This window comes from Acomys russatus, chromosome 31 (assembly GCF_903995435.1).
Source record: "Acomys russatus chromosome 31, mAcoRus1.1, whole genome shotgun sequence".
Classification (NCBI taxonomy): Eukaryota; Metazoa; Chordata; class Mammalia; order Rodentia; family Muridae; genus Acomys; species Acomys russatus.
In genome coordinates this window covers 22230065-22256505 of record NC_067167.1, presented here as the reverse complement: position 1 = coordinate 22256505, position 26441 = coordinate 22230065, and the positions used below count along the sequence as shown (strand labels likewise).

The 26441-nt window shown below is 40.6% G+C and overlaps 2 pseudogenes; one reads left to right on the top strand and one right to left on the bottom strand.

Annotated features, from left to right (window-relative positions):
• Positions 1-2249: 2249 nt before the first annotated feature.
• LOC127183610 (histone-lysine N-methyltransferase SETMAR-like) lies at positions 2250-3108 on the bottom strand (annotated as a pseudogene).
• Positions 3109-18178: 15070 nt separating this feature from the next.
• LOC127183609 (TATA-binding protein-associated factor 2N-like) lies at positions 18179-20330 on the top strand (annotated as a pseudogene).
• The last annotated feature ends 6111 nt before the right edge of the window (positions 20331-26441 follow it).

Sequence of the window (26441 nt, the reverse complement as noted above, 5' to 3'; positions counted from 1 at the left end):
ATTGTTGAATTGTCCTACAGTCTCTTCCAACTGTGAAAAAAAAAACAAAAAAAAAAAAAAAAAAAAAAAAAAAAAAAAAACAAGCTTCATTACTTACTGTACTAAGTGACTCTTTGATGAAAGAAAGCTTTACTTCATATAGTGTGTTTTACGTGGAAAGAAAATCATGGGAAAACCAATAAGCAAAATTTTTAAAAGAAAATTTAAAAAAGAATAAACCTGGGTAGGCTCTGTTCCTCCATGTGCTGCTCGTTTCCTTAAGTGACTTTCAGTATGGGTCTCTGATGCATGCTGATGGGGTCAAACTAACCATTGATGAATTTCCTTTAAAATAAATGGGGGAAAAAATTCCCTGCCCTGCCACACCCTAAATGAGGTCATTTTTTCCCAAATCACACATTTTCATTTATTTATCCAGGACTTGTGATTGTAAACTGCTCTGGAAGCCTCTAAATATTTTACAGTCTATTTCCTTACAGATGTCAAAGCAAACAAGCCCTTCCTTTCCTGACTTCCCAGGTCAGTGGATCAACGCTGGGAAACTAGGACGCCACTGACCTCAAGCCCAGGGAAAGCCTTGTCTTAAGAGAAAAAAAAAAAAATCAAAGCTCTGATTTACATTGGTCCATATGTTCTGTTCATAAAAACAAAATTTCTATTATCCTTATTTCTCAATTTATTTACCCTTATTTCAGTGAGCTTTATATTTATTTCTCCAAAGCCTGCCATTCCTTCCTTATCCCAAAGTTGGCAATAGGCCGAGCTCTGCTTTCTTCTAAGGTAATTTTTCCAGACTTCTTAATGACTATGTCAATTTCCTGTGATTGTTCTCCTATAGGATTTCCTTAGTCCCCTCCTAATGCCTTTGCAGGGGAACTGAAATTGACCAAGGTTGGGGGGGTGAGTAGGGTAGAGTTATCTATGCAGTCTGAAAAAGAGACTGATTCATTGTGATGTAACTAAGGGAAAGCCCATGCTAATGAACTATTTTCGTACCATGACTTGAGCCCAGGCCTTTCATCCCTTTGGAGACATGAGCTGTGTCTTTCATCCCCTGGAAATGATTCTTTTAAAAGTCATTCCAAAGGGCAGGAAGGAAGCATGACATAACTGAGAAGCAGCTTCCTGTGAGGTAGTGAGAAGATGTGAAAAGCACCTGTATGTGCAAGAGTGTGGGCTGTAACCATCTCATTGGACACAAGATAAGAAGAAGGTTACGGCTGAGCAGCAATGTCAGAAGAACAGAACCATTCAGTGAACCTTGACCTTTACAAAATGCTTCCTAACCATGGAGGTTGTGGAGTTTACTTTTCATTGTTTCTTTCTATTGTGTCAACAGTCTACACATTGAGTGTCATAATATGTGATCATCACTTAATGCTTAGAGACTAAGAGGGTGTTGGGCACAGACTCTGAGGGGTGCAACAGTGTCTGAACACAGCAATAAGAAGCAAAAGAAGAAGGGAGTGAAGGAGAGAGGAAGAGAGGAAGGAAATAAAAAAATAAAGGAGCCATGTGTACAACCATAAAAAGTAATTTGTAAGGAGTAGGAAAAGATAAAATAATCTCTCTTTTTTTTTTTTCAAAATGACAGAAAACCAAACAGCTTTATCACTGACAAAACTAGCTGGGAAACAAGGCTGAGGTCTTCTTGAATCATGGTAAGGTTTGCTCAAATGCAAGGCCAACAGTGGCTTAACAGTGTAGGCTTTTCCCTTACAAGTGCAGAGGCATCAGGTCAATACTGGCATCATTTTCTAAGTCGCAGAAATCTTGTTGATATTGCTTTGCATGGCCTTGACTCGGGATCATTCTGGATTTAGGATGGCTGCTCCAACTCCAGCCATCAAATATGAACTCTGAGTTCCAAGAAGAAATGCAAAGATGATACCCAAGGAGTCACCATTTTGGCTTGCATCCTGCTAGTTTGAACACAGTCGTTTACGCACATTTAGCTACAAAAGCAAATATTCTGGAAGAAAATGTATTATTGGACATTTTGCAGTCTGGGCTGCATTGTTGAGTTGAATTTAGGCAATCTGGCAGAGGCAGGTCTTGGCAAGCCCTGGTCTTTCTTACAGACATGAGCAAGATGCGGACTACAAGGTATACCTCCCTTGAGGGTAGGTTGCTTGCAGGAGATGACCAGATGCTGCTGAGTCTCTTAATGCCTGATTCCCTCTGATTTCTTTCCACAGGAAGGCCAGCAGGTAGGATCTCCATCTAGAAAATCCATCTGCCTGGATTTTCTAAGGGGCAGTATAGGGCAGAAAAGTGGCACATGACGGGGCACCACAGTAACAATGCTTTCTTGGTTGTTCACGATCTATCCTTTCTTTGTCTTTACTGTTTATTTGATTAAGGAATCTTCCTGAATAGTCATAAGAGGGTTCTTCTAGAAAAATACTTTTGGCTGCAAAAAGTGCCGGCTTAGGTACCGTTGAGTCAATTCAGATAGGAATCATCAACAGATTTGGTTCACAAGAATGATTCAGGAACATCCCAATATTTCCTATGTAGGTAAGGTCAACAAAAGTTTCTATGGCCTGTCCATTGTAAATGTGCTCCCTGATGTAATTTGGGTCCTGTGTTGTTTGTAGATGAATTCTTCTCTATGCTTCAGAGAATCCTAAAACCTCCACAGCATAGTAATAGACAAATCTTCCCTTGGGTATAGATTCCAAGTCCAAAGTTCCCAGCCTTTGTTATCTGTCTGGAACACCTGGAGAAGGAACTGCAGACCACTTTGGACCACCCTGTTTTTACAGTGTTCACCACACTGGCACAGGGCACTGCATCCAAATACTGACTTGGCATCCTTTGCTTCCCTAAGGCATAAATTGTCATCGTAGTTATTCTCATAGCGGAGACAGGAACAAATGCCAGGAGCATGTGGAGTTTTGGTGCAAGCACATAGGGGAAAGGTCATTTGTGGGGAGTGGATGTCTGCTCCAGGCCCAGCTACATGATCAGGAGCATGCTGGAAAGCTTAGGCCTGGGACCAGCCCCCAGAGGCCACAGTCTCACAGGCAAGTTCTCCGGGGCCACAGATTCTGCCTCAAAAGCTGCTTCCCCAAAGGAACGTCTCCTCTCAGCTCCTGAAGCCATTACGGTCCAACTCTGCCAACTAGCCTGACCATCTTGAGCCTCCTAAGACAGAATCATCTTTAGAAAGTAATTTTATGGTTATCTTAAGATGTTATTACATATCTATTATTTGAAGGGATTTTTTTTCATTTGGGTTAAAACCCTGGGAGTTGAGTATTCTTTCAATGAACGTTGCCACAACCCTACTGGATTCCTAATACACAGTCAGTAAGAATAACAGGTCTGGTAGCTACATTTACTCTTTCTTCTTCCAAGATCTCTCTTTCATACAAGAACAGAACTCACTGTTTATGACCAGCACATGTTTGTGATGTTCCTAGAAGTCTGTGTCACCCTGTCAGCTTTGTGAACTTGGACACCTTTCCAAACTTCCTTAAATTCACTTCATTTTTTATTTTCATTTGAACAATTCATAAACCCATTGCGAGAATTATATGAGACAATGTTTGTATCACTTAACACAGTGGTTGGAAAAACAAAGCTCAAATGACTGTTAGGACCAATATTATCAGGTACTTATAATTGATGAAATCTATGCTCAGTCCTAGTTTCTGTTCTTGGCCTCAGGACTTAAACCAGAAAAGAATTTTGTTTTGTTTAACATTTTGACTTTCCTTGTCCCCCAATGGTCCTTTTTGTTTTACCCTAGCATTTTCATATGGGATTGGCATGCATAGGAACATCCTATCTTGTGATGCCATGTTCTAGCTATGTCTGTGCTCTGGAATTCCAAACACCATGTCTATCTGCTCTACTCTACAGTAGTGCACGCACACACATCATCATCATCATCATCATCATCATCTCTAGGAACCAGAAGAGTCTTTGGCATAATGTTTTGAGCACTCTGACACGACCCAAAAGCTACCACTGGACTAAGCTTTCCAATGAGATGGGCTAATTCACTCCCGATGGATGAAGATATAGAAAAAAAAAAGGGAGAGAGACTTTGCCTAAGCCACCCATCACTGTCAAAGTCGGGGATGGAGTTCAGTTCCAGACTAGTGTAAACCTGAATTTACCCACCTCAAAAAATGGTGAACTTTACCAGTTTCCATAAAACTAGAAAAAAATTATTTGGAAAGAAAATGATAGGATAATCCATTGGGAGCAAGGGGAATACTAGTTGTGGGCCATAAGTAACTCCTAAGCCTGCTATTGTTGAGCTTGTTAAATTGCCAATGAATTCAATGTGAACGCACAATAAAGCATGGGCACTGAAAAAATAAGGTATTTATCTGATTCATAACATTGCCTGCTGTAATCATTTGAATTTTCAGTTTATAACTATTAAATTACACACACACACACACACACACACACACACACACATACTGGTGGGAACAATGTTGAGGATTGAACTCAGGGCCTAGTGAATGTGAGATACGTAGTATGCACTGTGATGCACCCCAAACCATCTATTGGATTCTTTTTTTAAAAGAACATTTTACTTTATGTGTGCATATGTACATGCAGGCAGATGTGTGTGTGTGTGTGTGTGTGTGTGTGTGTGTGTGTGTATGTATGTACATGAATGCATGCCACAGTATGAGTGTCAAGGTTAGAGGTCCATTCTATCCTTCTTACATGTGGGTCCTTGTGATCAAACTGAGATCACCAGGCTTGGCCGCAAGCACCCTTACCCACTAAGCCATTTTGCTGGAACCACTATTGCTTTCTGTACATGTCAACCTTGATGTGCCTCAATAGATCAGGACCAACTAAAGGCAATTACCAGGTGACCCTTACCCACTTTTTATCATCTTGCAGTGTGATCTTTTGAAGAATAACCTCAAGCTCATCTTGTGAGTTGATAGACCTTTTCAAAGCACAATAGTCAGGAAAATTCAGAATACTGGGTTGCTTTCTGAAGCAATTATTTCATAAATTGGAAACAGAAAGGAACAGTATAATGAAGGTAATAGCAGACAATTCACATAGGAGAGAACTTGCCCATCAGCTGCAGTGCTGCGGCTCTTCCTCTTAAAGAATGGCTGATGTGTCTCTAACTTACAGCAGTTACTAGGATGAACCGGAACTGTCCAAAGGAACAGCCTCCATATGTAACCATTACCATGGTAACATGGAGCTGAGCTCTAATTCCCATGCATTCAAACAACAACTAGAGGAATAAGCCAAACTTGAGTAATTATTTTCTCCTCTAATCAAGATCAAAATCTAATTTTGTCACTAAATAAGTTCATTACATTCTTGGCCTCTAAATGGTGTTCCTGATTAATAGTGAATCATCTGGGCAGCACTTTTTTGGCTCACAATGTGTGCTACACTTGTAATCTATCATTTCTTGAGGATTTACAGCTGTCTTACACAATAAAGATCAAGTTGAATGATTTTCACTAAGCAAACTGCGTCCTCTTCAGTTCTACTAATGCTTACTCATAAAAATCACACTTTCTTAAATATTTAACCCATTTCAAACATATTGAAGTATCAGCCATAATTTCTTCTGAGCAACAATATTTATTAGAGTTTCATAAATTATTGCAAAAACCCAATAGTCGATATTCATAATAAAGCCTTTAACTCTGTAAAAAGAACTGAAGGAGGGAAGGTTCTTATTAAACACACTTATATTTAATTCTATTTTGCAACACTTCATGCTTATTTCTAGTTCAGCAAAATGTTCAGCACTCTTGACTGTTAAAGTGCTTGGCAAGGTAATTTTTATGCTCTTCAACTGGGATGTGATCATTACTGTTTTGACATTTATGGGGTTGGAATGTGTTCATAGAATGCTTAGGTACAAAGATCCACAATTGTTTGTATTGCCTAAACATTAAATCACTTTAAAATAAAGCATAATTATAGCTCCTATATAATCTATAATGTGTCAGGAAGTTATCAAGCTTTGAACCCCTCTTTTCCTGACATATAAACACAAAGTTACAATTGTAAACTCATGCGTAAAATGAATGGTGCATTTATCCATCCAGCCCTTGCTCAATACGGATGAAGTAGTGACCATTAACTAAGTCTCAATGGCAAATAGAACATAGTCTTTAAGGAGACACTCAGAGGAGGAGAAAAGCAAGTGAATGGATACATTCCATGAATTAGGATAAACTGTGATGATATAATACAATAGATATTATGTGATAAAACAATACAAAAAAAGTATACTCAACCTAATCCTATCAAGTCAGGAAGGGGTTTTGGCAAACACACACACACACACACACACACACACACACACACACACACACGCATGCACACATGCACTACAGGAAGAGTAAGTGTTGCCAGGAAGAATAGATTGGAAGAATATGTGAGTGGGTATATGAGGAAAGGGAAGAACGCTTTCCTTAGGAATATAGCATAATGCATGTGTTGTAGACCCACTGAAGTCTAGAAACAGCAAGGAGGAAGACGTTGAGTAATTAGTTTCTTTTAATTCTCTGCCAAGAAATTTGGGCAGTAGTGTTGGGCCAACAGAGTATGAAACGATTTAACCTCAAAGGGAAGAGAAGGCAGCTAGAGAAGAGGGCAGCACCATCAAGTGTGTCTTTTAGACACACTATTCTCCAGCTATTGGAAGGAGTCTTCTTGGCCCAGCATGGCATGGGGAGCCTCGGGCCACACCACAGTTGCCAGGAACTCGGCCATACCTTCTCTGATAGGACAGACTAAAATCTTATGAAACCGTAAACCAGAATAAACCTGACTTCCTCTAAGACGTTTCTGTCATATATTTTGTTCTCAGTTATATGGAAGAGAGCATTACAAAAGGTGCCAGGAATATTTCTCAAGGCTGACGGGTACTACGTACACTAAAGATTAATTCAAATGTTACTCCTATGGTGTGGAGTTCTGGTTTATAAGTAAACATGTTTTTGTTTTAATCCCAGGTGTGGGATATAAGGGCTACTCCAGTTTGTCCACAGCTGATAACACCGCCTTTCAAGAGGGCTAGGAACTACCTCATTCAGGGGCGTGGTCTTTGTCTAGGGATAAAAGCCAATCCAAAGAGAGACTTGGGGCGGGGGGCGCACTCAAAGAAAGAAGAAGGCTGCTGATGCTTCTCCCTGCTGCTCCTGGTTGCTGTTGATGCAGTGTGAGAAATCAGAGATGTCCTGAAATGAAGATTGAATTTGTCCCAAGGAACCCAACAACTCTAAACAGCAGGAAGCAGTTAAGGAAAACTACGCCCCCTCTGCCCACTAACCTTCTTTCTCCCCTACTTGGTGTTGGGGTGTTGGAAGGAATCGGCATGGAATAGGGAGACCGAGATTTATGGAACCCAAAAGAAAAACAGTTGTTTAAAAGTATGCCAACACCCCTACGTGTCCAAAACATGCATGCCACACCCAAAAATCACAGATATCTCCCAAGATGCACAAGTCTAAGGAAGGTCATTGTCTGTTTCTCACTCCATGACGATGCAAAGGAGCACACAGGGACAGTTGCTGATGGACTGTGACCACTTCTTTTATCAGAGCACTATTGGGACTGATCACCACTTGCTCCATCTTTCACGCTGCTGTGCCTTTGGGACCTAAGACATCTTAGCGTTCTATTATGAGGCCTCTATGAGGTACAGAGAGGACACATTTGTAAACACAGTTACGTAAAAAAGAAAAGAGTGATACAAATGGCAAGGAAACATTTTTAGAGGCCCACTTAGAAAATTAGATTGTCCATGTTTACATTTTTAATTATCACTCAAATTTCAGAACTAAGATGTTTTAAAGATACATTTTTTAACAAAATAAAAGTAATCTGCTTGAGTGCTATTGGAAACATATATTCATGTAAATGCATTAGAGCAACACTGGTGAGACAGAAGCAGGCAGATCTCTGTGAGTTCAAGGCCAGCCTGATCTACAAAGTGATTCCAGGAGACCCAGGCCTGTTACACACAGAAACCCTGTCTCGAAGAAACAAACAAACAAAACAAACAAACAAACAACAACAACAACAACAAAAAACTACCTGTGAAGGTAGGTATTTCTATTTCACATGTGATAAAAATAGTTCTCAATACACTTAAACAGCTGCTCAAGGCTGACTCAGCATAGTACACACGGCAGATACGGACTAGAAATTAAGTCACGCCAATGCCTGCACCGAATGTTAATGTGCCGGGCTCAGGAAAGGCTGTGGCAATGAAAAGATAAATAAAATATGAACCAGCACCCTTGTCCACCTTTGTCTCTTACAGTGCTTGTCGGGCTCCCTCTCTGCTTCACCCAAGCTGGGCAGGGCAGTTCTAACAAGAACGACATCAATGGCCACTACACTGCCTCATATAGCTAGGCATCCATGTTTTTTTTTTTTATTAATTTATTCTTGTTACATCTCAATGGTTATCCCATCCCTTGTATCCTCCCATTCTTCCCTCCCTCCCATTTTCCCCTTACTCCCCTCCCCTATGACTGTAACTGAGGGGGATTACCTCCCCCTGTATATGCTCATAGGGTATCAAGTCTCTTCTTGGCAACCTGCTGTCCTTCCTCTGAGTGCCACCAGGTCTCCCCCTCCAGGGGACATGGCATCCATGTTTTTTACTCTGGCTTGCTCTACGAGTTGGCATGGGACTAATTTACTCATATGATGCTCTCACCCCAGTCTCTGGGGATTTCCACTGTAGTATTCTGAACTGCCTTGCTTGCTGTGAAATAAAAGGTTGCAATCAAATTGTGTTCACTAGATTCTGGCTTGTTTGCCCACTAATCAGGGCTGTAGACAGAAACAGAACATAAACTTTTTTATTGCTCTAGGATCTTTTCTACTGAACACGCCCAGTCAAAGGCTGCCTCAAGTGTGCACTCTTTGATGTAAGAACACAGGCAGGATTCTGTGTCTCTGAGGTAAAAGGTATGTTCCTGTTACTGAGCTTAGGGAAGACGGTCATGTGGTGCTGAGAAAAATATAATGGCTTTTGAAAACTTACTCATGCCACTTTAAAAAAAAAAAAATGAAGATAGAGCTATCGATTCTAATGTAGGTTAATTTTTAGGCAAAGTGTGTTTAAAAGAAAAGATCTATCAATCAAATACTGCTAAAATATTCTGTCAGTCATAACATAAAATTTATTTATAAAAATGATGTCACTCAGCAACAACTGAAACTGCCTTTTGGATTCAGGGACTTACCATAGGGGTATGCTGGTGGATTTTTTTCCCCTAGGAATCTGGTTGTAACAGAGCAACAAAGTAAAAATACATTTTTCATCTGGCAATCATTTATCCTTCAAACCTTGTACAATAACTAGGAAAAGCCTCTCTGGGGATTAAAGCATAGACTGTGTCATGCTAAGGAGAGCTAAAGTTAGCAGAACACATTTTCACATCTTTCTTTGCAGTGAGAACTGAAGATGACACAAAATCCATTCTGCGATAATAATATCTTTTAGTTTTTCTATTACTCCCTAAAGATCCAAATAGCTGTCATTCTCAGACTACTTGCATCTCCTCACCAAAGTAAAACTAAGAGAATTCTGAGACCCGGTGCCCACTTTATATAATATCACCTACCCTGACCTCCACAAATAAGTTAATTGGAGTTCGAAAAATAAGTTCTGTTCTTCAGACAATACTCCACTTAAAAATAAATAAATACATTAATTAATTAATAATTAATTAAAACACTTGTTAAATTTAAATACACGAGTTTCTCTAGGTCAGGGGTCACGACCCGAACAGGAATCACATATCTAAGATCCTGCATATCAGATATTTACATTATAATCAGTAGCAAATTTACGGTTGTGAAGCATAATGTAATAATGTTATGGTTGGGGGGTCACCACAACATGAGGAGCTGTATTAAAAGGTCATAGTATTAGGAAGATTGAAGACCACTGGTCTAGGTGTTTACAGTTTATGCTTCTATACAGTAAAGCAGGCAGCCTATAAAACTCTAGACAGCCTTTGTCAAAGGTTGTGTGTTTATTGGTAGAGTTATCTTCACTCTGAGAGTACAGATTATTTTTTATTATTTTAACACAATTAATATCTTAGAAATTACTGTAAGTTCTCAGTTTTGTTACAACCTACTTAAGCTGTAAAAAAGATACTTAACTAATTAGTTTGATTAGACAATTAAAGGATAATACGATAAAAGAGAGAACTCCTCAAAGTATAGAATAAAAGGAAGATGAAATACTATGATAATCTATTCTTTCATTTATAATAACTTTTCTAAAAAAAATAGAGTTTGTAGGAAGTAAGTCTTAAAGAAATTCAGGAAAGAGAATTATTGCATTTGTGAATATGTTTTGTCACCCAAGAATATATAAGAAGTTTTGATAGCATCAGTACAGTAAAGCCGAAGCTTGGAGGAGATTCCAATGGTCACAGTGAGAAATTGTGCTCAGAAAGAAAGATGATCAAACTAACAGCAAGAGATTTGACAAAAGCACATACTGAAACTTTAAAATTCCTAATAATAGTTTAAATGCTCAAATGGTTTCAATTTCAATATGTAGAGGACAAGCCAGGACAGGCCTGTAATACCAAATATCTGGGTGGCTGAAGCAGGAAGATCACAAACAAGTTTTAGGCATGTATGAGTTATAGAATAAACTCCAAGCCTGCCTGGGAAATTTAGTGATATCTTATTTCAAAAATAAGGAATGAAAGAAACAAAGAGAAAGGAAAGAAAAAAAGAAAAGAAAGAAAGAAAGAAAAGAAAAGAAGAAACACTGACAACATAGCTCAGTCGTGTAAGGTTTGCCCAATATGTACAAGATGCTATTTTAACACACAGCACTACTAAGGAGGTTTAAATAAAAATGGCCCACATGGACTCATATATCTAAATGTTTGGTCTACAATTGGTTTGGAAAAGATTAAGATGTGTGACTTTGTTGGAGATGCTGTTCACTGACAATGGGCTTTGAAGTTTCAAGGCAACACAAGGCCCAGGCTCTCCCTGTCCATCTCCTGGTTGTAGCTCAGATGTAAGCTCCCAATACTTCTCCAGTGCCATGCCTGCTTGCCTGATGCCTTGATGCTTGCCCTCGTGGCCATACATTCACCCTCTAAAACCATAAGTAAGTCCCCAATTAAACACTTGCCTTTGTAAGTTATCTTGGACATGGTGTCACTTCACAGTAATAGAACGGTGACTAAGACAACTACAAAAGCAAAGGAAGAAAAGAAGGATGGGAGGGATGGAGGGTCAAAAGAAAGGATAGATACAGTAAAAAAGAGTGTGGCAAGATCTTGGTGATGACCAACTTATAATAAAAATGGGGGGGGGCGGTGGCTGGAGAGATGGCTCAGCAGTTAAGAGCACTGACTGCTCATTCAGAGGACCCTAGTTCAATTCCCAGCTCCTACATGGTAACTCTAGGATCCAACATTGTCATATGGACATACAGACAAAACACCAATAAAAGTAAATAAATTTTAAAAAAGAAAAAGGTTTAATTTGGGTAACAGCTTTGGGGTTTTCAATCCATTGTCTATTGATTATGTTGCTTGTGAACCTGAGGCCAGGTAGAACATCATGGTAGGAATGTATAGCTCTTCATGGCTTCCAGGAGACATGAAAGGAGACACAGATAGACCAAGGTGGCCATACATTTTCATGGGCACACATCCCATAACCTAACTCCTTTTCTGGGTCTCATCTCATAAAGATTCTGCCAGCTTCTCATCATATGCCAAAGCCTGTAACACAGATCTTTAAGGAACATCATTGAATTATAAGGCAAAGATTTCTAGTTGAGTGTGAGAATGACAGTGGAGATGGCAGGTCGGAGGAGAGTTGGAGCATTAAATAAAACAATGAAAATGGGATCCGTAGTTAAAGTCAAAAGGAAGCCAATGCTGAGATCAAGTTAAGGCATGAATAGCTATCTGTTCAATGATTGTTATTTGCCCAACATTTAAAGACTTTACATTAAGTAAACACAAATATGCTGAATTTATGACATGTGTAAAGTTTAAATACAAGAGGGTCTCTAGGGTGTTTGTCTTTTATACCCTGAAACGTGTGGTGTTTCAAAACCGCAAATGTCATTGTGACTTACTATGAAGAGGTCAGCATTGCTGCCGAAAGAGTTTGTTATCTACACTTCCTATGTAGAATGAGCTCCTACAATGTGCAGCGGGCCCACCGGGAAGCACCAGGGTCCTGATGGGGAGAGCCAGTGGGCAGTGGAAAGAACATATATGCATGAAATGGCTTCCATATTTCATAATGCACCAGGCACCACATACTGACCCAGGGTTGGTTAGTATGAAGACTTTTATGGGTACCTAGGGCATTAGGAGCTTGCTCTAGTTGTGTTACTTGACACTAGAGTGGCTAGGACAGAATATAAGAATCCCATGAAGGCAGTGTTAAGATATGGGCTCTGAGCTGGTTGATTTGCACATAAGAAAGGCACTCTTCCAGTAGTGTTTACTGTCTCTAGGGATTAGCTAGCCCCCTAAAGGGCAACCCTTCCAGCACCATCACATAAAAAGAAGTTTAATTCAGAAGGATTTTGTTTTAGGGTTACTGTTGATGTGACAAAACCATGACCAAAAGACAAGTTGGGGAGAAAAAGGGTTATTTGGCTTATAATTCCACATTGCTGTTCATCACTGAAAGAAGTCAGGACAGGAATTCAAGCAGGGCAGGAACCTAGTGGCAGGAGTTGATGATGCACAGGTCATGACATGGTGTTGCTTACTGGCTTGCTCCTCATAGCTTGTTCAGCGCAATTTTTTATAGAACCCAGGACTGCCAGCACAGTGGGCTGGGCCCTCCCTCAACAATCAGTAATTAAGAAAATGCCTCACAGCCTTATCTTATAGAGGCATTTTCTCAAATGTAACTGAGAAAAAGAAATTAATATCGTAAAAAGATGTATTTATAAAAATACATTTTAATGGTCGTGCCATTCAAATACTAATAAGAAGCAAAATGACATAGCTGTGGATATAATTCAGAGTATAACAAGTAATTCTAGAAGAGGTGATAATAGGTCTCAAAACAGTCCATATGTCCAGAAATGGCAGGCTTGTCTTAGTTTGGGCTGGAATATAGGATTTTCAGTGGTTAGCTAAAAGCCAGCATTCCTTAGGGACATGGGAAACAGGTTCCCCACCCCAAAAGGGAATCATTTTCCTTGCCTCTGGTTTATGACTCTTCATTGGCATGTACCTGTATCAGCTAAATGCAAATCAAGGTCCATACCCACTAGCTCCCAGGCTCCCCCAGTCCCTATTCACAAGTACATGTGATGCTTTGAAAACCCCCCATACTGTCTCTTCTCACCTCAGATCCTGCCTTCTTTATACTCCCTGCACTCCTAGTGTCTCTCTCTCTCTCTCTCTCTCTCTCTCTCTCTCTCTCTCTCTCTCTCTCTCTCTCTCTCTGCTCCGGGTTCTTCCAGATGCCTCTTGATATTTTCTCTCTCTTACTAACAATAACTCCCATGCCCCAATAATGAAGTGACGATTTTGGCAGTTTCTTTACAGCGACAGGTAAGAGCGTACAGGTAAGAGGTTATCTTATGGAGCCATTGAACTCTCCGGACCCAGCGGTTACAAGAGCTGTAAGACTGTACCCATTTGCTAACAAAGCTTCAGAATAAATAAAGCAAAGATAAAGGAGGAGTGGACACAGTAGCAATCAGTGCTGGTGAGTTCAACACCATTCCTTCAGCAGCTCACAGAAGGAAACATCAAGTTGTCAAAGTCCTCAATGATGTTTTTTACAAGACTGACCCAATTGAAACTATAGGCTACTCCAGCCTACACTAGCCATAACACATGTTTTTCAGTACACGTAGACCATGCATCTAAAACATTGAAATAATTTAGTCTCTTCTATTCCCATAATAACATGAGATGAAGAGTCAAACCCAAGAAAATCTATAAATTGCCTAGATTTATGCAAATATTGTAGAAAATATTTATAAACATGTACATATTTGTGTCAAAGAAGAAAGCGTGGGACAAATCAAAACATTAAAAACAAAAAATAAAAAGGAATGGTGGCTTATGCCTATAATCATAGCACCTGTAAGGAAGAGGCAGCAGGATCAGAAATTTGAGCTCAGCCTGGGCTACATCGTAAAAGCCTGTCTGGGAGAAAAGAAAGAAGAAGAAAAATAAGGGATAGAGGGAGGGAGGGAAGGAGGGAGGGAGGGAATAAAGAAAGGAAGGTAGGGAGGGAGGGAGGGAGGGAGAAAGGGAGGGAGGAGGAAAGAAAGAAAATGAGAAGTGGTGAGAGAAAACATATTACACCTTTATGAAGTTTAAATAAAACTCATGGTACAATATGTAAAACTAAATTTGTGTGTGTGAGTAAAATTAAACTATCTCTGTCGGTCCTTTGAGAATCTAGGGCAAGAAAAGCACATTTAAGCCAAGGCAAGTGTAAGAGAACACAGAGATGTCACTGGCTTACTAGGTAAGACGCTTGGCCCTTTTTCAAGCATGAGAGTATAAATTCAGAACCCCAAAGCCACGGAGAAAGCTGGACGTGGCCAACAGTGAACAAGACCTTGGTTTTAATCCCCAATTCCAGTAACCAAGAACAATAATTGTTATAATTGCCTTTGCAACTAAAGTTAAATAGATGGGAAAGAAATTAAAATAACAATAGAGAAAATCAATGGGAGGACCTGGCTAGTACCACTCTCACTCTGTGGCTGACCTCCTCCTCCTTGCTGACTATATAGAAATCAGAGAGGCAAGACAGACACCCTGATGTGGACAGTACCTGTGGTTCATGAAACAGCAGGAAAAGACTAAGAGTCCCTTCTGTCAGCTGCTAGGGGAGGAAGAGGGACAAAAGCGGAAAGCTACTTAATTGTTTTACAATTCGATGAATTTTTACATATGTTCAGAATTCAAAGCAAGAAAACAGTCCATGAAGAGCAAGTTCAAATCCCAACTGCCCATGCTAAGGAATCAAAGGAATGTAAAGTTTTGCTGAAGAAAAGATGAGTTCTCTAACTGGATATGCTGAAGGAATGACCACATAGGGAAGGAACCCTGAAGAATTTAAAAGAGAAAGCCGTAAGGTATTATATAAAACACTTTCAAGGGAGAAGCGATATGTCCAAAATAAAAACAATTGCTTAATGATAAATCCATAAAAAGAGTGTTCAGGAAATAGAAACCTCAGGCCAAAGTAGAGAAGTCAGGACACATGTCTCAAATGGGCAGGCGATGAGAGGCCAGAGGCTTTCAGAGCGAGGGGAGCAGGGGATGGATGTTAGGAAAGAGTCAGGAACAGGGAGAGAGGAGCAGGGATGCAGGGGCGAGGACAGGAATAACAATAGCAATCATTCTCTTGAGGAATAGGGTAAAAGACTGTGCTCGCATATGATGGGCGGCAGCCTGGGAGAAGGGTATGAAAGGCAGGTGCACTGTTGTATTTATGGAAGTTCATGTTTGAAAGCATCCCAGCACAGCGCCGTAGCAGGAGACCCTTCTCAGTCCCCTGCTCACACACACTTCTAGCCATGTTCTCCCCACCGCTGCACACTGCATGCCCAACTACTCTCTCACGTGCTCATCCTGGCCTTGGCTTTAACTGTGTATATCTCCCCTTCAATCATCACTTCTTTGGAAACAAGTTTGCCAAGGTGTATCACATTACGCTACATTAAGGTATATTTGGGGTTGCCATAATTCTCCCAATAATTATCATGTGATAAGCCACACCCCCTCTGCTGAGCATTTATTTTGCTCTGAAACTGTAATGATAGCTTTATGCACACTATCCCTATTCCCTATACACACGCAACCCAATAACGCAGGTGCAGTAATCTCGGCGTTACTGACAAGCCATCTCGGTTCCAAAGGGCTTTTGTGAAGAGTCTGGTTTTACACACCTCATAATTGTGAAGAATGGAGCATGTGTTCCCTGTGGCTCTGAAGGACATTTTCTTTTTCCCTCATACTGACCTGTCATTTCTGCCTTTGCACTTATCTTACATATTATAATTATTTTTTCACACCTCTCCACCTCATACTACCAGTTTGTCAAGTCTCTGCGTTGGGAAGGAGAATTCATCGTTGTTTCTCAAATGCCAAATATGATGCATGATCAGTATTTTTCAAATGTTTTATGTGTAAAGTTAGAAAATTAAGAGCCAGTGAGATGGCTAAGCAGGTAAGGGCGCTTGTCACAAAATCTGACGACCTGAGATCAATTTCAGCATGCATGGGATAGAAGAAGATGATTGACGTACACATATTCAGTCAATCAATGTAAAAAAAACCATAAGGTTTCATTATATATGAATGAGAGATTTCCATGGTGAGCATGTAAACAAAGCAGAGACTATCCAGCCACTACGTAATTATAATATACGTAATGACATCAAGCTCTAAAACTCATTTGTTGTATAACCTATTTTTTAAATGGCTTTAAAAGTAGAATGCACAAATGTGAAAAATATACACACACATATATATATGATTATATATCAGATTCTAAGACAATGTAAATTACTTTCATTAGCTACCAGCCCAATTTGTTTTGATTCAGAATTCGAACATTGGCACAAAGTTTCCCCGGACACATCTGTGTCTGTAATTGAAGGACATTGTTCTCAAACACAGTTGGTTTGTAAATTGACATGAAATTTCCAATTTTATGGAAGCCACGGTCGTTTACATAGCTTTTGATGGCAGTGAACCCACTGAAGGAATGAATCAGCGATTCAGAAGGCCTAAGCGGCATGACTTACTCAAGTAAGCCAGCGTTAAGACAGTGTCTGGAAACCTACAAGAAGAACTTTATGACAGGCAGATCTGGATCCTGGGGTCCTCCTCAAACTAAGGCACCAGCCAAGGAGAATATAGGCAGTAAGCTTCAAACCCCTACCAAGACCTAGCCGATGAACATGATACTCTCCACCATTGAGTGGAGAGTGAGATCTGACTCTCACAGGAACTCTGGTGCCCCTTTTCTGACCATGTCCCCCAGATGGGGAGACCTGGTGGCACTCAGAGGAAGGATAGCTAGTTACCAAGAAGAGACTTGATATTCTGAGAGCATATATAGGGGGAGGAGGTCTCCCTAGGTCACGGACATAGGGGAGGGGAGAAGGGGAGAAATGGGAGGGAGGGAAGAATGGGAGGAAACAGGGGAAGGACTAACAATCGAGATGTAATATGAATAAATTAATAAAAAAATCTAAAAAAAAAGACAGTGAGGCCTTTCCTGTCCTTTTCCGAAGGAAGCCACTGAAGAAGCAGTGGGTCTGAGGAGAAGCCAGATAGGAAGGGCTGCTGGAGGAGTGGAGGGAGGAGGGAAGGCTACGGTCCAAAGGTACTGTATTAGAGAAGACTAAATTTTTTTACATTTTAAAAAAGAAAGTGAGACTTTTACAAATGAAAAAAAAAAAAGTAGCACATAACAAACTTATGAGATTGATTGGTTTTGTTATATTCTTCTCTTTCCTGAAAGAAATGTGTGTGGTATGTGTAAAGTATCTGTATGGTTGTGTGTGTTATGTATGATATGTTTATATGGTTTCTGTGTGATGTGTGTGTATGGGTGAATTATGTGATCTATGTGTGTGTTGTGTGTATGTATGTAATGTGTGGTATACATGTATGGTGCGTGTGTGTACATGTGGTATGTGTGTGGCGTGTATTTTGCATGTGATGTGTATGCTTGTGGTATCTGTATGTATATAACAGTATGTATGTAGTATATGGTTTTGTGTGTATGTGATGTGGGGTGTGTGAGTGTGTGTACGTGTGCAGTGTGTATGTATGCAATATGTGTGTGCAAGTGTGAATATGTATGGTGTATGTATACACTGTGTGTATTGTGTGTGCATATGTGTTAGCCCATGCTGTCCTCCATGTTGTCTTTAGATCTATCCCAACTCTAGATTTGGTTTCTTGGAGAAGAAAGTTGTAGTTTTTTTATATATGGCCTTGCAGCTTCCATCTTGCTAAGTATCTGGTATATGACAAACATCGGGTTTTTTGCTACTGTTCTTTTATTGATACATTGTAACTCTGTCACCATTTGTTACCAGAGAAAACCAATGATTAAAGATGATGCAAGTGTCTCGAAATTGTTCTTCAGGAATTGCTCTTTTTTTGAAAGGAAGACCTATCTCAGTGTGTACGGAAGTATGATACGAACCGAGTCAGAGAGTGGTGATGATATTTTGATTACATTTTCCCTTCCACAGGAACATGTTGTTCCATTTCATTTAGAAGTTTTTTTATCGGCCTCTACTCTGCCCTCAGAACAGCTCCAGCAGCCGCTCTGCCTGCCTTCTTTTCTTTTCCTTGTTCTCCGCAAGCCATGGGGGCTGTTAGTCATATCGGATTCTGGAAGTTACAATCAGTTTTGGGGGTGAGCAGCATAGTTATTCTTCCTATGGAAATCAAGGCAGTCAAGGCTGTGGACAAATATCCCAAAGCTATTCTTGCTATGGGCAAACGACTGATTGTTTCTTCATATGGACAAAACTATGGTGGCTACTCCAGTTACAGATAGAATCAATCAGGTTATTCGCAGCCCTATGGTAGTTATGAGAACTAAAGGCAGAGCTCATATGGCCAGCAATCATACAATAACCAGGGACAACAAGACACAGAATCATCAGGAGGCCAAGGTAAAAGAGCACCTTCATATGGCCAGTCAGACTACGGTCAGCGAGATTCTCATGACCAGTAGTCAGTCTATGGTCAGCATCAAGCCTCCACTATGATGAGCAGTCAAATTATCAGCAACATGGTTCCTATAATCAAAACCAGCAGTCTTACCACTCACAAAGGGAAAACTACAGCCACCACACGCAGGATGACCATCGTGCTATGAGTAGTGGTAGTGACCGTGGTGGGTTCAAAAATTTTGGTGGTCACAGGGATTATGGACCCAGACCAGAGGTTGATTCAGAGTCTGATAATTCAGATGACAACACAATCTTCGTGCAAGGACTTGGGGAGGGTATGTCTACAGATCAAGTGGGAGAGTTCTTTAAGCAAATAGAAATTATCAAGACTAACAAAAGGACTGGAAAACCAATGGTAAGTCTTTACACAGACAAAGACACTGGGAATCCAAAAGGGGAAGCAACATTGTCATTTGATGACCCTCCCTCAGCTAAGGTGGCCATTAGTTGGTTTGATGGAAAAGATTTCCATGGAAACATCATTAAAGTGTCGTTTGCCATGAGAAAGCCTAAGTTCATGAGAGGTGGGGGAGGGGGAGGTGGACGACAAGGCCATGGAGGATATAGAGGCTGTGGAAGTTTTCAGGGTCAAGGTGGAGACCCCAAGGATGGGGATTCGGTTTGCCCTAATTCATCTTGGGGAAATATGAACTTTGCTTGAAGGAATTCCTGCAATCAGTGCAATGAGCCTAGACAAGAAGACTCTTGTCACTCAGGGAGTGATTTCTGGGGGAAAGGCTATGGTGGAAAAAGGGGCTACAGAGGTCGTGGGGGCAGAGGTGGAGACCGAGGTAGCTACAATGGAGACAAAAGTGGGGTTGGCTATGGTGGAGATATGTTGGGCCCTATGGCTGAATCTGTCAGCCCTCTGAGGCCTTGAGGAAAGAACAGAGCCTGTCTCGAGTTTCAACAACAGTCTCTGGTAAATACTTCCACATAGGAATGACTCAGCATGGTCCATCCTGGTGTGTGCCCTGCCTGCCAACAGCCATGTAACACAAACCAATTGGTTCCACAATATCAGGCCAGTTTACGTCCTGGGAGACGTCATATCTCCTGACGCCTTATGCCCTACCCACTCCCTATACTCTATATAAGAGAAACCCCCCACAATAAAGCTGAGACCTCACTCCAACGAGTCTCCAGACTCTGTATTTTTCCTCCCTCCATCATTATGAGGAGGCTGGGTCATTGATGCTCACTATCTTGCTCAGCCTTCAGGAAGAGGAAACAGCTCCTCTCCCTTACCAGCCCTCCCTGCCGGGTAAGAGACCCGACAGAGATAGAAGTGGGGGTGGTTGTGGTGGACACAGAGGAGGAGGCAGCTATGGTGGAGATGGAGGCAGTTATGGTGGAGATTGTGGGGGTAGCTATGGAGGAGATCGAGGCAGCTATGGAAGTGATAAAGGAGGCCTCAGAGGCGATAGAGGAGGATACTGAGGAGATCAAAGCAGGGGTGGGGAAAGCGGGACTGAGGAGACTATGGTGGAGGTGGCGGAAGTGGAAGCTATGGTGGAGACTGAGTGGAGGCTAGGGAGGAGACCAAAGTGGGAGTTATGGAGGCAAAAAAAGAGGAAGAAACGACTACAGAGATGATCATTAGCATAACCTATCGTACTAATGACTGTTTTGAAAACTCTGTCTCTCACACGGTCTGTAGTGGAGCTGTCAGAGTTTGCCTGCTGCTTTCCTCATGGCCTCTGAGTAGTGAAATTGACATTGGGGTTTTTATTTGGATGGGAGGGCTGGGGACAACTTTCCTTTTAGAAAGGTCCATTGAAATTTTCCCTTTTAGTTTCCCACCTTCTCCTCCCCAACCCTTAAAGCTAAGTGCATTGTAAAATATTGCCAAATAGAAAGTGTTTTTATAATACTGCAATAAAAGCTGCTTGTATTTTATGGAAAAAAAAAAGAAAGAAAAAAGAAAAGCTTATTACCACTATGCTTGGTTAGGACTGTAGATTTATTTTCGATTGTTCTAGGGGTTCAGATAGCTTAAGCTAGTTATTTATCATTTAATACACTTCTGGAAGATGAAGAGCTGGGACTGATATCAAATAGTCTTCTGATTTCCTTTTGGTCTTCCAGTTCCTTCCCTTTCTGTAGTTTTATACAAAGAAAATCTTCCTCAGCCACTACCTTCAGTGTCTCCACCCAACCACCTCCAACTCAGTGTCTGTCTCTCTACTGTGTTGACTCCTCTTTCACCGAGCATCAAGGACTGATGCCAATGGACAACTCTTTTCTTCCCTAACTTCTCAAAGGATTTTTGGAACAACTGGCCACTCCACCCTTCTTGAACTCCCTAGGCATCTATGGCTGTGACGTCTCTCTGGTTGCAAGCCATAGGAACACACTCAAATTAGGTTGTGCAAGCATAAAAGGAATGTATTAGCTCTTATCTAGGAAGTTTGAAAAATGATATTTGCTTATGGCACCGCACGCTTTAGAGGATGAACAATCCTATCAGAAATCTATTTATCAGTTAGAAAGGCATGTTTTCCATACTAAGAAGGAGATTGGAGGATTTAGATCCACATCAACCATCATAGTAAGAAACTCATGCCTCTTTTTTATGTGTTTTAGCAAAACATATAGAAATAAGTCTGGAATGCATCAATCCCAAAGATGGGAGGAGAAAGGCCATTGACTCAAATCATCATGTCCGAATTAATTAAAGCAAACAGTTAATTAAATCAAGCTGTTTTTAAAATTCATGTACAAAGGTTGCCTCCCCTTTAGGTGCGGTTCAAGAGGTCAGCCTTGAATGTGAGGAAGACGGGGTTTTTATAGTTAATGGTTAAGAGGTTTGCAAATGGAGAAATCAGTGGAAAAAAATTAGCCAGGATTACAGGAGCAGAACATAAACACTGCGCATTCGTCAGCAGGACCTCCTGAAACAAAGACATGACTGCAATGTAGTCATAAGGTAATCATAACAACAGGTAGTCATAACAACCTTTTGAAACAAAGATAGGGATGCAAGACGGTTATTATTTTTTTGAAACAAAGATATGGCTGCTATTTCATGGAACAGGCAAAAGAATCATCTGTAGTTAAGGTTACAGGTGGGGCATAGGCCAATCCATGAGAAACAGGTTTAATCATAAGCAGGAGTTAATCTACTTTGCCTTTACTATAAGATGGATCTTAAGCCTGAGATAGAGGTAGGCTGGTTTATCCTGTGCCAACCTATAAGTGGGGAGTGTTGGAGTCAGGTCTTCCATGAACTACACTGATAAACATGTAATAAAATATATTCAGCCTCTAAGGCAAGAGCACATACACTCTCACACATCATAGTTTATGTGACACCCATGGTTCCCATCTTGTGTCTCTACATGTTCTTTACAGTTTGTTGACTTCAGTTCTAATTAAGTGTTTGAATAACTCTGGGATTTTCTCTGTGCTCTCCTCATTTCTCCATTCACCATCTCTTCCCTATTGACCAAAACTATTCTGGACTAGCAACTCCCCAAAGCTTAAATTAGGCAGAAAAGCTGAGGACCGCCCCCCCAGGTTTACTCTTCCAGATGCAAAGTCTCTGGTGAGTACCAACTGTAGCCTTCTCATTATTTGTGATTCCCCACAAGGCTACCTAGATGCATTCCAAATCTAAAGTGGTAGTGGGAAGCATCCTTGTCTTCTTTTGTCCTGGTTAGCTTTAACTGTCAACTTGACCTGACCTAGAGCCCATGGACCTTAGCTGTTTTGTGTATAAATAAATTGCCAGAAGTACACAGGCATTAAAAATCCATGTGAACGAAAGCCACTTATTTCTATTTCTTCCATGAAACTTACTGTTGTTTTACAAGTCTGTTCATATTGGCCTGTTTCCTTCTCTACCCATTAACTCTTGCTCTAGGATGTAATCACTAAGAAGCCATAGGCGTCTCACTCTGTCTGCAATGACTGATATGTGCATGTTGAAAGGACACTTGAGCCAATGATCATCAGTAATTGCTTCCCATCTTAAGCAGAGACCGTGACTAAAAGTACTTTCTTCTTGATTCTCTAACTTGAAAAGAAAAAAAGCCAAATCATACTAATTACATTGTAAAAGGAGTACCTATGTCTTGGTCAACATCTGCCTGTAAGTAATGACTATTTGAAGTATTAATCATTAAGACAGATTTTTGACTGTGGTTAGATAGAATTCTGACAAAGGGTGTACAAAAACGTTTGTAGTGATATCTATGCCTTCTTCACCTCTGCCCTTTCATAGAAGTCCTACCTCCTCCAGTCTCTCTAGCCTGTCATTATTCGTGTGGAACACATCTCAGTTCCCTGTTGTAATTCCCACCCCTTCCTGTCTCGTCACACTTCAGCATAAATATCCAACTTGTAGCAACCCTTCCCACCTGCTCTTCCTTCGCCTGCATTTTCACAAATTCTTATGCCAACACTGGAGTTAGAGAGATGGCTCAGTGGTTAAGAGCATTCTCTGTTCTTCCAGAGGTTGTGAGTTCAATTCCCAGAAACCACATGGTGGCTCATGACCATCTCTAAAGGGATCTGTTGCCCCCTTCTGGCATGCAGGTGTACATGCACATAGGACACTCATACAATCAATCACTCACTCAATCAATCAATCTTTAAAATAGATTCTTATGACAACACACATTCCATTTACTAGTGTGTGAACACATGTACTTTGAAGTATATCTATGTCACTTACTTTTACATTTGTGTATCTTTTCCCTCTTAGACACAGATATTTTCAAGTTCTGGGCTCCTGACCTAACTTTTTAACTTTCATAACCTCCATGTCACTAGCACATAGTATCAATAAATATAGTTGCTGGTAAAATTAATATGGTGATCAAATGATATGTAAAATCGGTATATGGTATTTCTTATAGTCAAATTGTTTGTAATGAGGCAAAACCTATATTTTTATGTCATTTCCATTCTATCAAACATGTTGGAATTGATTAGCTCATCTTGACTTTGTGACATACATACTCCTAATTTATTGATTTTATATCGAGGCAAAGTCAGATTAAGCAATTGTAGTTTGAGCAACAGCTGAGAACTAGCATTAGAGAAAACCAAACAGCTTTATTCTTATGACTCCTAAGTATACATGCTTTCCATAGTATGTGCCACTTATTTTTAATCTTGATTTGATTCAAGATATAACCAGTAGTACTTTATGGCCGATATAATAACTCTAAAAAAGCCACTAGAAAGAAAGGCTATGTTCAGTTCAAATACTAAGCAAAGAAAAATAAGGACATAATTCTTGGTTATAAAAATTGCAATAAAATAAAAACAGTATAGGTGTGGAGAAGGTGTGATAAGATGGGAATTTTCCAAATAAAAATTGACTTACAATAATTTTGGAAAGAAATTTCATTATGGTAAGAAAGAAACCATTGAGCCAGGCATGGTGGCGTATGGCTGTAATTCCAGCACTCAGGTGGCAGAGGCAGGCATATCTCTGCGAGTTTGAGGCCAGCCTGGCCTACAAAGAGAGCCCAGGACAGGCAAGGAATACACAGAGAAACCCCATCTCAAAAAACAAACCAAGTGAATTATCTAGAATAGTTCAAGATGTGATCTAAGTCACAAGATTGGCTAATAAAAATCCTTACTTCCTCTCCTTTGTTTTCAGGTCCGATGAACTGGGATCTTGTAGATGGTGTCTAGGGACATGCGTTGTAATATTATTATGGGTGTCCTGTGTACATCATCACTTGTGAACTGGTGGCCCAGACTGTGGCACAAACCTAAGAGCATTTGCATACCTCTTCAGAGCCAACTCTAATCAGCTTGCATTGCTTCCATCTGCAGCTCAGGGCTGTTCTCAGTGTCACCAAACAGAAAGCTTTCCTGAGCTCCCACATTCTTTTCACTATCCCCACTCCCACCCACCTCAGTCCTCCTGGAGAGTTTACTCAGCACAGCATTTGGTTATGGTGTCCTAGCCTACTGAAGTAACTCAACTAGCTCTTAAAATTGCCTCTTTAAGAAACAGGGTTCTCACCTAGAGACCAAATAGGATATCCTCTTCTCTGACCCACTTTCCTGGTGAGTGAATACTTCATGGGACATGCCCCTTGGGCTAGTGTCCAGATATAAGTGAGTATATACCATTTGAGTCTTTCTGCTTCTGTGTTAACTCACTCATTATGATCATTTCTAGTTCAATCCATTTGTCCACAAATTTCGGGAATTCCTTGTTTTTTATAGCTGAGAAGCATGGGAGAACGGGGAAAGAGAAGGATCCAGAGGGTTCTAGGAGCCTATAAGAAGAACATTAAGATGGGCAGATCTGGGCCCAGGTGTCCGGCGCAAACTACGGCACCAGCCAAGGACAATACGTGCACTAAACTTCAAACCCCTACCCAGATCTAGCCAATGGATAGGACGCTATTCACAGTTAGGTGGAGAGTGGGGTCTGACTTTCACACGAACTCTGGTGCCCCATATTTGATCACGTCCCCTGGATGGGGAGGCCTGGTGGCACTCAGAGGAAGGATAGTAGGCTACCAAGAAGAGACTTGATACCTTATGAGCATATACAGGGGGAGGAGGTCCCCCTCAGTCCCAGTCTTAGGGGAGGGGAATAAGGGGGAAATGGGAGGGAGGGAGGAATGGGAAGATACAAGGGATGGGATAACAATTGAGATGTAATATGAATAAATTAATAAAATATTTTTTTAAAAAAAGAAAAAGAAACAGGGTTTTAGGTTTTGCTTTTTTTTTTTTTTCTTGATCCTTATACTCTTTCTCCAGCATTATGTTGATACAAACTCATTTTTGCTATTTGTCTTTTTTCTCCTCCATTTCAAGTACTCATAAGAGATATTAAAGCAAGCCTGATGCACAGAATAAACATTATTGTAAAAACAGTGAGATGTCTCTCCATTCTGTGAAACCTGCCTTGTGCAGAGGGCAGGGGAAGAGTGTTTAATAACTTCATTTTCACACATACACACAAACACACACACACACACACACACAGAGAGAGAGAGAGAGAGAGAGAGAGAGAGAGAGAGAGAGAGAGAGAGAGAGAGAGAGAGAGAGAGAGAGAGAGAGAGAGAGAGAGAGAGAGAGAGCCTTTGTTTAGAAGCCATTAGCCTTCATACTAAGCTGGGGGAAATTAAAAATTAAAAGTTACGCTTCTTTTTTTAGCAGTTATGCTAATTCATTAAAAGGTTCCTGCTTGGACAGATGATTTAAATTCATATTTTAAAAGGGTCATTAAAAGGTGTGAAACCATTCTTACTGGAAGGAAGATTTAGGGAGATGGTCAGAGGACTGAATGCACACACAGAGAGACCCACACAAGGTTTTCCTTTGTTCTTTACTCAAATGTAGATATTCTCTTGAAGATTAGAGTACTTTTTGAAATTGTATAGGGGGAACTAAAAGACTATATTAAAATCGCACATCAAGCTGTGCTCCCAATAGTGTTAGTGGCTATTTTCTTACATCGGTGCCCTCTAGCAAGATCAGAGGCAAGGTCATATATTCCCAAACGGAACCAGTTAGCGGCAGTATCCAATGTGTGGTACTAATGAGGTCAGGGTGCACCTCCAAAGTAAGCTGGTTAGTGAAACAAGAGTGACAGCTTCAGCAACCTGGCAGTACAAAGAATTACAGTCACCTGGTGGTTTCCATTTTGTTTTGGGGTTGTTTTTTGTTTGTTTGTCTGTCTGTCTGTCTGTAAATATTAATTTGAGTGCCATATTCCAAACCTCCCACA